Raw genomic sequence first — 12666 nt, forward strand, 5'->3', positions numbered from 1 at the left:
CATTTATTTAAAAAGTCAATTTAATTAAGTAGAACGTGTTGTCTATATTTATTTAAAGTTGCGCATTTTGATGTGACGTCACATTTCTCAAACACCCCCCCCCCCTCGTCACACATCGTCACAAATGTCTGACCACCCCCCCTCTCCCCTAGGTGCGTGACGTCATTTATGGACGGCCTCAGTGACAAACACTGGGACTTTTAATGTCCTCGGAAAGACTTACAGATGTCCCAAAAAGAGAGATAACTTCCCTGGGATAACCGTAAGAGGTGGCCAACCGAGTCGGACCAAGTGGGCCCATGGACCCATCCGTCCGGAACTTTGAGCACAACATTCGAATCGCGGCCGACAAAGCAATTCAGATGCTCAATTAGACCGTAGCCATGCATTGCGAAGTCGGAACCTCCCGGCACCAGCTCTTAATTCCAGCCAGGTCGGCCACCCGGAATGTATATGTCTAATATTCCGTTCTAACCGCACCTCCGATTTGCACGGTTGGCTACGTACGGCGCGAATGAAGTTCAGCGTACGTACGTACATACATCTCCGCACCCGGCACACCATATCCAGTACAGCCCTCGTGATGGCTGTTGTCTACGAGCCGCGTGCCCAATCCCAGGTCTTCCAGCCACCCAGAGGATGTTCGATGAAAGACGAAGCCCTGCTGGGCAAGTCCCAGGATAAGTGACCCTACGACCTTGATTGTTATTTTAATGCTCCCACCTTCCTCCGCTGCCCTGGTACCACCTAGCGTGTTCATGCCCCTTGTCCACTCCCCTTCCCCACATCCAACCCCTTCCCTCCCCCCACGCCCCCACCACGGTCTCTGGCTCAGTGCCTGCCCACTCGTTCTCCACTCTCATCTGCACGCCAATGACAATATGAAATGGAGCAGCGCATTGTTGTATTAAATGGGTATTATCCTATCCCGGGTGAAGGAGACTTCCACGGTGAGATCACCGCAGCCCACCCCAGTGGCTGTCTGGGTAAAGTAGCCTGACCAATCAGGCACAACAAGCGTCGTCGTCACTCCGATACTTTGAAATCACTTGTCCCACAGTGCCGTGCGACTTTACCGGTATCCGCCTACGGCTCTTCTACTCGGGCTTGGTGGCGCTGTATCGCATCGTCACACCGTTGTAATCCACGTTTAAGGTGTTGGGATGATTGCTCCGCGGGGGTTTTTCTTGTACGAATCGGGTTGTTGTTGTTATTGTTGTTGTGTCACCTTGAGCGAACTGAAAATCCCTACAATCTGACAAAAAAGCCATCTAAAATTACTATAGTCCAACAACAATGAACCTCGCCCGAAGAATATTTGCGGAATTCCATTACATATTAACGTGACAAACATTAAAACTAGACGTTCACTCTAATAGATATATATTATTCAAAAGAGGCTTTCACTTTCACAGGCATGTATTATTAAAAAGACAGCCATTCACTTCCATAGAAATCCATAATTAAAGTGAAAGCCATCAACTCTCTTAGGGTTCTACAGAACTATTTGACAGGCAAATTCTTTCATAGAGAACTATCACTCACGGACATGTCAATCCACTGCTGGATGATGAGGCCTTCCCCACGCCTTTTGTTCATGAGGGTTATTTGACCATACTTCACCACGCCGGTTCATAGCCGGTTTGTGAAGAGAGTGGTTCACATATCACTCGCTGCTGATGTTTTTCACGGTCGGGATTCGAACTCAGCACAAGAAGAAATTATATCCGTGCTATGAAGAAGGACCATTGCCCGAAACGTCGCCTATTATATAATTTCCATTGCAAGGCCACCCTGGTTATTGACGAGTCTGTGTGTCTGAACAAGAGCCACTCCAAGAATACCCATAGGATTGACGGACTAATGTTTTTAGTTTATTTACTGGTGGTGATACACAACGCTTGCTTATTTATTATTCAATATTACCATTCCAGCCAGTCACTGTCAAAGACATCTATCACAATTAGAAGTGATATTCAAAGACAAATATCCCTCGTGTAGCCTTAACAGATTGTTGGGGCAAGTGCTGTTAGCGAGGAGCACCTATGAAGGCTGACACAGTACAAGAGGGGATGGGTGGCCGAGAAACCACGCGCGGCCGCCTTTGTCTCCTCAGTGGCGACATGTACACATCGCACCAGGCACTCATTTGAGGCTGAGTCGACCTAGGGGAGGCCCAGGACCGGTTCAGATAATCGTCACCGGTGTTGACCGTTAGCGGGAATCAAACTCGGGTGGCCGGGTTTCGCGGCGCAGTGTAGCGCTAACCCCTGCACTACCGCTCGACCCAATTACACAATCACAAAGATAAAGCCTCAACAGACTCTTGGGGCAAGTGCTGTTAGCGAGCACGCACGATGACACGCACAGAGGCACGCGCGCGCAGAGAATTTCCCTCTTGTCACATTACAGTGAAGCTTTTTTTTTTTCTCCATGGCCGCGAGTTTCAACACGACAAAAGAAAATCAATTACCTCCGAAACGTGACCAAACATTTACCCAATGAGCGTTTGACGTGGGGCTTTGAGAGAGCAGCCACCCCCAACCCCAGCCCCAACCCTGGGCGTACAAGGGGAGATTGGAGTGGTTGAAACTCCGTGTGATGTCTTTAAAATGTTGCGGTTGGGGGGTGGCTATCGTTGGATACTCGACGGGGTAATGCCCGCATTGAAGTCGAAATGCGACTGATGCGCGGAGGAAAAAACAAAAAGCCCTCCCCAGCATGCGTTGTTGTGAATTATCGTAACGGATGCTTGGCTGGAAACGGGTCCCGTATGTTTGTTTATGTTTTATCTTACCAGGTAAGGCCCACTGTAAAGCTCTATTTCAGAAGCGACCTTGCCACAAACAATAGTTGTACCAAGTGCCAAACTCCAAATAGACAGGCGAGGTTGCTAACATATCGCCACCGTTGGCGTAAACCACGGTGGCATGAACAGCTTTGAATACGACATCTTGACCTTTGAAACTCTAGCAAAGACGACGAAGATCCTGATATCGTTCGCTACTGATCATTATCTTAGCTGTGACCCGAGAATCGAAATAAGTTGGGGGGGGGGGGGGGGGGGTTCGTAGCATTGCACTGCTAACCGCCACCGATTCCATGTCTGACAAATGTGAACTCATATATTACACACGCGCACGCACGCTTACACACAAATACTGGCACACAGACACAGTGATACATGCGCATGCACACTAACACACGCGCGCGCACACACACCCCAACACCCAGACGCAAAGACAAAAAGGCAAAGTTCCCCGGTATAGCCTTAACCGAGTTTTGGGCAAAGTGAAACACGGAAACACATACACTCACACACGTAGACATCTTATCACGCATTATGACTAACAAAGACCACCCCTATAGCCTGTAACAGACTATTGGGGCAAGTGCTGTTCGCGAGCACCTATGACGACCGGCGCGGCACACGAGGGGGTGGGTGGCCAGCAACAACGCCTTTGTCTTGTTTAAAATCGGCACCAGGTACTAATTTGAGGCTGAGTCGATCTAGAGGAGGCACAGGATTGGTTCAGATAATAATCTGTCACTGGTGTGGGCCGTGATCGGGAATCGAACTCGGGTTAGCCGGGTTCGGAGTGCAGCGCGCTAACCACTAATAAATGCTATAAATGACCAACACTCGCACATACACACACACAATGCGTTTCTATTCCAGACAGTTACACGCTGTATGGGTGACAGTGGCAGATGCTATTGCCACGAATATTATTACTTAACGCGTAATAGGCAAATAAATGATGTGGAAACTAGGAGAAATCAGCGCAACATTCATACATGAGCATTTCACAACTTAAAATACCAAAGACAAAGATCTCCCGCATAGCCTTTAACAGACTGTTGGGGCAAGTGCTGTTGGCGAGCACCTATGAAGGCCGGCACGGCGCACGAGGGGGTAGGAGGCCAACCACCACGCCCGACCGCCTTCGTCTCCCCAGTGGTGATGTTTGTTTACACACCGCACCAGGTGCTCATATTAGCCTGAGTCGACCTAGGGGAGGCCCGGAACCGGTTCAGATAATCGTCACCGGTGTTGGCCGTGAGCGGCTATCGAACGCGGGTCTCCGGATTCGTAGCGCAGTTGCAATAACCGCTGCACACACACACACGTTGCGATATAATCGTGTGTGTGTGCGTCAAACAATTAATCACTGACAATTCATATTTGAATTTTCTCTGCCGTCTATCCCTGGGTCAGATCAACCTTACATTTAGTGCCTGGTGTGCGCTGCGTTAAGTCAGCCCTGGGGAGACAAAGGCGGACGGGGGCCTGGTGCCATAACATCACCGTACCGGCCGAAAAAAAATGAGGTGCTCGCTCACACCAATTTCCCCCAACAGTTTGTCAATTCTTGTGCGTGTTGCATAGGTCTAAGTATTGTCCGTGTATTTACATACGCGTATGCTACGTGTCAGTGGATGTGTACTGCATTGACACGTTTCCGTGCGCGTGCGTGGGGAGCGGTGGCGCAGCTGATTAACGCGAGGAGCTATGAAACCGGCGAATTGAGTTAGATTCCCGCTCACGACCAATATCAGTGGCGGATATCTGAACTGGTCGTTGGCCTCCCATTAGGTCGACTCAGCCTCAAGTGAGTACCCGGTGGCGGTGTGCAAACATCGGTGCGCAAACATCGCCACCGGGGAGACAAAGGCGGCCGGGCGTAGAATCTGGCCACACCACCACCACCTCGAGTGTCGTACCGACGTTCATAGGCGATTTCTACTCGCTAACAGCACTTGCCCCAGCAGCACTGTTCAGGGTATACGGGGTGGAATCATTTTCGTTGTCTTCATGTGGGTAGAGGTGGCGCTGAGATGAGCGCACTGCGCTTCAAACGCTGCGAGCTGGGTTCAAACTCTCGACACGGGGCAACATCGGCGGCTCGTCATACCTGATGCGGGTTCTGGCGACGGCCACTCGTGAATGTCAACTCAACCTCACACGAGCAATCCGTTGCAGTGTTTCAGCATCGGCATTCGCGAGACAAAGGCGACTCCCGCCGTTGCCCTGACCACACCACCCCCACCACGTGCGCGCGCCCGTTGAGGCCACGATAGGTGCTCGCTTTCTGCAGCTCTCAAGACTCGCTCCGCTAGTCCTGAGAGCTGCACGGGATGCCTCTTGTCACCGCATGTGTGCTCGGCAAGGCATCCCCTGCTCAATCAGAATGAGAATATGTTTTTCATACCGGAGGTATCCGACGAGCTGTAAGCTCTTTTTCATGGATGTCCAGTAGTTTTTCACAGATATGCGGTAGAATAGGATGCGCTCACCTCTATTCACGGCTCGAAGCCCGCGAGGGACATTCCACATTGATATGCCGGGGCAAGTCTATCCATAGGACAACCGCTGCAAAATTCCTAGAAAATTCAAACACAATTCCTACAACAGGATATCCGCGCGCAGACCTTGCATTGTGAGAGCTGAGCGCTCCACCAATGGTGTGTGTGTGTGCACGTGTAGGTATATGTGTAGGTATATGTAGGTATGCTTACACGTGTGTGTGCGTGTATGTATGTATGTGTGTTTGCATGCGTGCGCGTATATATACGTTCACGACCAATAACAGTGGCGATATGTGAACTTCTCCTGAGCCTCCTCCTGGTCGATTCGGCCTCAAATGAGTGCCTGATGCGGGTGAGTAAACCTCAGTACTGGGGAGACAAAGGCGGCTGAGCGACGTGTTGGCCACCCACCCATTCGTATTCCGAGCCTCCCTTCATAGCTGCTCGCTCACAGAACATGCCCCAACAGTTCTGTTAAAGGTCTATACGGTGGATCTTTGTCTTTGGTGTGTATGTGTGTGTGAGCGTGTGAAGGCGTTGTTCACAGCAGTGCCGCAATGATGAGCGCACTGCGCTCTACGAGCCCGGCGACATGAGTTCGATACCCCGGCCACAGCTAACATCAGTGACATTCGCCGTCGCATATAGATCGACTCAGCCGTAAATAACACCCAGTCCCTGGCTCGTTTGTTCAGACATCAGCTCCGCGGGGAGACAAAGGCGGGCAAGCGTGGTGGTAAAAAATAACACACCCTCGCGTAACGCTTTCAACAGGCGCTCCCGCATTGCCCCAAGAGTCTACGGAAGATGCACGCGCACGTGCGCATGCGTATGCACGCATGTGCACGTGTGTGCGCACACACGTATATGTCTGTGCAAGTAGCGGCAGCGGCAAAGACAAACGCAAAGCTCCCCCGTTTAGTCTCAACATACTTTTTGGGGCAAGTGCTGCTAGCGAGCACTGACGAAGGCCGGCACGGCGCACGCCTACGCTTCGATGCACAGTGACACTCACACTTTTCACACGCACACGCGCGCACTCAGTCGCACCTTCGAGTTCCTGTATGGCGCAGATTGACAGTCAAGGGGAACAAACAACCGTTGCTGCTGGCCGCTCCTTCTCCCTCCTTCCCGACTCGACCTCCTTGCTTGCTCCTCCTGGATCCGACTGCTCCTCACCCCCCCCCCCACCGCCGGTGCGCGTGGGCGGCACGGCACGGGCGCGCTGTGCAAAGGAGGCTGGCTGGCCGGCCGGCTGCAGCTGCTGATGCTGCTGCTACTGCTGCTCTCGGCGGCGAGTAAGTGCAGTGGGAATGAGTGGGCGGGCGTCGGCGGTTAAAGGTGGCCGGGGATGCGTGGTTAGAGGGAGGCGGTTGTGGAAAGCCCTGCCTTTAATGCCTGGCCCGGCCAATGAGACAGCATTTTGTCTCCGGCGCACCGGGGTAAATGTTTTTTTCTTTTGCCGGGGGGGGGGTGGGGGGGGGGGGATGTGGGGAGGGGGATGATGTTGGGGGGGGGGGGTGGATTAAGGGTGATTGTGGAGTGGGTGGATTGCCGTCTCCCCCAAATCTCATTTGACTCTCCCACGTGCCTCCTCTTGACTCTTCCCACGTCCTCAATTGCCTTTCTAAACGATCGCTCTTGACTCTTTCCGCCTTGTCTCCCTCTCTCTCTGTCCCTCTGTCTCTCGACTGTCCTGCCCACTTTCCATTGATGTATTGGCTCTCTTTCCCTTGGCTCTCCCCGAGTCTCTTTGGTCATTCTGCCCCATTCCCAATTGACTCCTCGCACAACAGGTTACATACTTGGGGTGGGGGTTAAAGAGGGGGGGGGGGGCGCTGTGGGCAGTGACGTAACGTGCTTGGTATGTGCCCCCTCCGTCCAGGGTGGAGTCGATGGGAATTGTTTGGAACCCCTGGTGCAGTTGCACCGCCTGCACACGACTCGATGGTTACTCCACTGGGAGGACGGAGTGGGAGTTGAGGAAGGAGAGGTGACAGTGTTGGGCGAGGGCGGCAGGTTTGGCGGGGCTGCGCTTTCTTTGGCATTCGTGAATAATTTGGAGGCGATAAACTGAAATCGATATTTAAAAAAGTATAAATACAACATCCGACAGCGTTCTCTTTCCCGCTCGATCCATCTTGGCTGATTGCCCGTATCCGTCGGCAGTCCTTAGACGGTGGTGGAACAAAACCGAAAAAAAATTCCACATCAGTATGGAAGGGGCAAAGCCTGCCCATAGGATAAACGTTGCAACGACAAACGGTTGTACATCACTGTTACCGGTACGTATTGTCATCGTCTCTGCACTTCGCTTTTTCCGCAGCGACTTGGCCACAATTGATCGCTCATCAAAGTGGCGTATCCACGTAGCAGCCAAATACTCGAAACGCGCGTTGTTTGTAAAGGCGTAGGGGAAACACTGGAAGATCCGGGAGGCAAATCCACGCGACCACGGGGAGAGAGAGGCACGCAAACTCCAAATGATACAGCCGGCGACAGGGTCGCGATCGCACCCACGACCTCCTGCACACCAAAGTTGAGGTAGTGAACATCTCGCCCGCGCGGTGAAATAGTGGGCCAAAAAATACTCTCTAGAGCTCTCGTTGCTGGAGGCCCTTCTGCTGGCAGTGGCGCGAACGAGGGCTGCGCCTTTGACGTTCACAACGCGTGACCGCATTTAGTGGCGCGCCGCCTGCTGGATAAACCGCGCTATTGCGTGTGGAGGGCATCGGACAAGGCAAGTTGATGAAACGAATGTTTATATTGACCAGGTAAGGCCCACCGAGCTACACAGTTCTCTTTCAGCAGCGAACTTGGCACAAATGATAGCCCAACGAAGTGGCTTATCATGTGGACACTCATCGCGGCCAAATACTCTGAACGCGCGTCGATTCTGAATGTGGGGGGAAACACACGGAGGACCTTTCAGTTGTTTCAGTTTCATTTATTTGGTATAGCCCTGTGAGCCATTCGGCTCTTGAACCTGGATAAACGAAACCAAAAATCCACACAACCACGGGAGAGAGACACGCAAACTCCAAATATGCAGGGGCGGGGATCGAAGCCATGACCTCCTGCATATTAGGCGAGGTAGTTAACATCTCGCCACTGTGGCGCCCCAGGAGAGATCTCGAGAGACCACGGGCGAGTCGCATTCGTGAGAGGGTGACCCGGGTCACCGCGATCACGGAAGCGAGGAAGCGAAGAGAAATCAGCGCGAAAACAACAGCCGTGTCACACGGCACATCGGAAATACACTGCACAAACATAAATCGATATTAAATAATAAATAACCCGTAGCGCAAGACGGCTCGTGCAGATTATGTTTGGACCGATCAAGGGTGCAATTCAAATTCAGTTACATGAATATTAAACAGATATACAGCAATACGTGCGAAATGGAAACTTCATGGGTGATACGTGTCTATGAGGAGTGGTGAGTGTCAGGTGAGTGATGAATGTCTTTTCCCCACACCTCCGATTAGCACGGTTGGCTACGTACGGTGCGAAAAAAGTTCACCGTACATATATGTCCTGTGAGTTTCGAGCCCACCGGGTGATTGTTGAGTATCTGATGAATGCCGTTAGGCGAGAGGTGAGTCCGTGGGTGTCTGGTGAGTGTGAGCGGTGAGTGTCTGGTGAGTGGTGTAAGTCAGCTCAATATATATTTACTGTTAAAGTAACATCTGTAATCACATGGCAAGGCAGCGTCGATCAGTCGAGAGACGCTGTAAGCTGAAGTTACTCAATTGGGATTGCACAGCGCCTGCGATTAGCACGGTTGGCTACGCACGGTGCGAAAGAAGTTCAATGTGCATGCATACGCGTGGCAATCATGCGCCCGCGACTGCCATAACCTGGCAGGACCCTCCTACAAAGGAGTCACGAGACTCAGTGTAGCTTTCTTTGATGAACAACCGAAATAAAGAATGATACAAATCCACCGTGTTCCTTATCACATCGTGCTAAAGCGCGTCCACACAAACACCCTCTGTGATGTATTCGTACCCAACATCTGTAGGAGCTTTGCCTCCACTCCACCGCCTCTCTCATATCGCCCCCTCTCAATCCCCCCTCCCCAAATCCCCCCCAAATTCCCCCCTCCCCAAATTCCCCCCCTCCCCAAATTCCCCCCTCCCCAAATCCCCCCTCCCCAAATTGCCCCCCTCCCTAAATTCCCTCCCTCCCCAATCCCCCCCTCCCCAAATCCCCCCCCACCCACCACCCCCCGCCATGTCGTCATCACGTATCCTCCGAAGTAGTGATCACACTACGTAACACGATTTTTGTTCCTGGGTAGTAAATGTTATTTCATAATTTCTTATGCCTAAAAAGTTTAGAAAAAGGCTATTATTCCCCACAAACCTTGCTTTTGTGACCAGGAAAGTGATATTTTGAAATGTACCTATTTTCAATGAGAAAACTGGCGAATTTGTGTCTTTTTGTTCACATAAAGTCAGAAAAAAACAACACATGAATCAAAATTAACATGTATTTATACTAAAGTAATACAAAAATGACTACAAAAGATTTATAAGTGAGTAGTTTTTCTAGATTTACGATTATACTGTAAATCACTTTCACGAATCAGCCCCCAAATGTAGTCTCCCATCATGTTCTCGTTATACTGTCCTTGGTAGCGCCGTTCAAAGCCCAGTATATCCTGGTGGAAGCGCTCGCCTTGCTTCTCCGAGTACGCTCCCATGTTCTCCTTGAATTTATCAAGATTAGCAACAAGGATATGGACTTTGAGGGACATCCTACAGCCCATTGTGCCGTAGTACTTCACCAGAGTTTTAACCAGCTCCACATAGTTTTCGACCTTGTGATTACCCAGGAAGCCACGAACCACTGCGACAAAGCTGTCCCAAGCCGTTGTTTTCCTTACTAGTAAGCTCTTGGGGAATTCATTGCACTCCAGGATCTTCTGTATCTGTGGTCCGACGAAGTCACTGGCTTCGGGAAGAAGTCTTGAAGGTACTTGAAGGCTGCCGACTCCTTATCTACAGCTCTGACAAATTGTTTCATGAGGCCCAATTTTATGTGCAGTGATAGCATCAGCACCTTCCGGGGGTCCACCAGTCGCTCCCACTTGACGTTGTTCCTCCCCACAGAGAACTCGGTCCGCTGTGGCCAGTCCCGCCTGTGGTAGTGCGCCTTGGTGTCCCTGCTGTCCCAAAGGCAAAGATAGCAGATAAACTTGGTAAAACCGCCTTGGAGACCCATCAGGAATGCCACCATTGTGAAGTCTCCGATGACCTCCAAGCCGTACTCGTCATACTTCAAGGCGTCCAGCAAGGTCTTGATGCTGTTGTAAATCCCCTTTGAGGTGCACCGAGTGAGCCAGGGGAAGAGACGTATACTTGTTACCATTATGGAGCAGCACGGCTTTGAGGCTCCTGGATGAGCTGTCAATGAAGAGGCGGCACTCATTCTGGTTACAGGCGACTCCGATTGCCTCGAACAGACTGGTCACATTGTAGCAGAAGTAGAGTCCATCTTGACGGGTGAAGAAGCTGCAAAAAGGTTGGTGACGCTTCCTCTGATCTGCGACTTGCACACTTTCATGCAACAAGTTCCACTGCTTGAGCCGAGACGTCAAAATCTCGGCATTGGACTTGGTGACACCAAGATCTCTGATCAAGTCGTTGAGGTCTTTTTGGTTGGGGTCGTATGGGTTTCTACTTATCAGGGAATGACTCCCGCAGACGTAGTTGAACTACGTCTGCAAGAGCGTTATTACGTCTCTCTTAGCCATTAGTCGACTGCGCTCATTAAACTCTATCTAAAGTGCCCCCCTTCCCCACCTCCTCCTCGAGACAGTGTATGTACGTTGAACTTCTTTCACACCGTACGTAGCCAACCGTGCTAATCGGAGGTGCGGGGTAAGGACACAAATGAGGTTTTCAATGTCGGTGTCAAAGTGCATGTGGCTCTGTTGGCTTCCTAATAGGTTGCAACTGAGGCTTCCCTCACATTCTAACTGGCAACAAAGTGGATCATCGTACGGTGTGATGCGATCGTAGTGTGTACAGTACGTGCAATAAGTGGCGATCGTCATTCCCTCGGTTAACACGACAACCTGGTTGATTCATGCGTGGCTTGAGTCCGGATTTTATTGGTTTATTGAATGGAATAATGACGGACAATATCTTTACTGGTTTAGACGAGATCGCTCTGCCCGATAGGACGATGTATCTTGTTAAATGGTCAGTGTCAGATGACGTGCGAGTTTCGGTATCAGATGAGACAAGTGTTGTGTCAGATGAGACAAGGGTTCTGTAATCGATGAGACATTGAGGGTACTGTATTAGATGAGACATTGAGGGTTATGTCAGATGGGACAATTCTTATATCTTACATGGGACAATGTTCCTGTTTGAATCTACCAAACAGGGCAATTGTATGCATGCAGTACATCGCCTTAATTTTGTCCAGGAAAACCTCACCCGAGTCTCAAGATTACGTTTCAGGAGGATCCTGCAACTGGAATAATTGGTCAGTTGCATGCAAGGAGCCGTATTGCGTTTGAGAGTAAACTGGAGTTACGCGCCTAGGTGACACTCGATGATCCGCACAGGTGTAATCACACACCCACTCGGCGCACTGTCACGTCACGACTAACTCGCCGCAACCCCTGGGGAAATGTTTTTTTTTTCCGGAGCTCAGCCCCGGGACAACCACCGACTGAAATGAAAACCCTTCGCTTTCATCCGCAGAGCTGGACGACAAGGAAAAACAAATCTGCGTCTCTCACCGGACAGAAACGTTGCGTCAGATTTAATCTCTGCGGCATCGGATGGGGCAAAGGTTTCGCTTGAAATTAGAATTACTATTCTGTTTCACGCGATCAGGCACGCTCCGTGTCGGTTTTCCGCAACCGAGTGGGACCATTGTTTGCTGCGTGGTTATCAGACGAGGCTGCGGGGCGGTGTTGTGTGTTGGCTGTCCACACTGTCAGAATCGAAATCTTTTTTTACTGGAGGAATTCGATCAGCTATTCAGCTCTTTTTTCAGCCACAGATGTCCAGTAGGGGCGGGCCAGAATGTTCCAACAAGTACAATAAAAAAAACACGCTAGGAGTGCAAAGCATCGGAAAGTAAACTAATCACGAAAAGGATAAATGTTTATTTTACCAGGTAAAGACAGCTGAGCTATTAGCTTCCTTTTTCAGAAGCGATCCGGCCACAAATGATAGCTCAACGAAGCGGCTTATCACCTACAGCAGCCAAAAACTCTAAAGTAGTCTAAACGCATGCCGATTGTAGATGTGGTGGGCGTGCGGAGGAAGCGCGCACGTGTTGCGCTAAGAGCGGGATGAGCTCACGCATCTGCGACGCTCGCGCGATTAT

At 50.8% G+C, this 12666-nt stretch overlaps 1 protein-coding gene across 1 annotated transcript in view; it reads right to left on the reverse strand.

Annotated features, from left to right (window-relative positions):
• The window catches only part of LOC116952204 (nucleosome assembly protein 1-like 1), a 75872-nt gene extending 69171 nt beyond the window's left edge, over positions 1-6701 (reverse strand). Inside the window, exon 1 of the mRNA XM_032971352.2 lies at positions 6361-6701. The gene's annotated coding sequence lies outside the window, so the exon portion shown is untranslated. The remainder of the gene's footprint in view (positions 1-6360) is intronic.
• Between the last annotated feature and the right edge of the window lie 5965 nt (positions 6702-12666).

This window comes from Petromyzon marinus, chromosome 3, assembly GCF_048934315.1.
Source record: "Petromyzon marinus isolate PM22_M1 ecotype Great Lakes invasive population chromosome 3, UKy_Petmar_22M1.pri1.0, whole genome shotgun sequence".
In the NCBI taxonomy this organism is placed as follows: domain Eukaryota; kingdom Metazoa; phylum Chordata; class Hyperoartia; order Petromyzontiformes; family Petromyzontidae; genus Petromyzon; species Petromyzon marinus.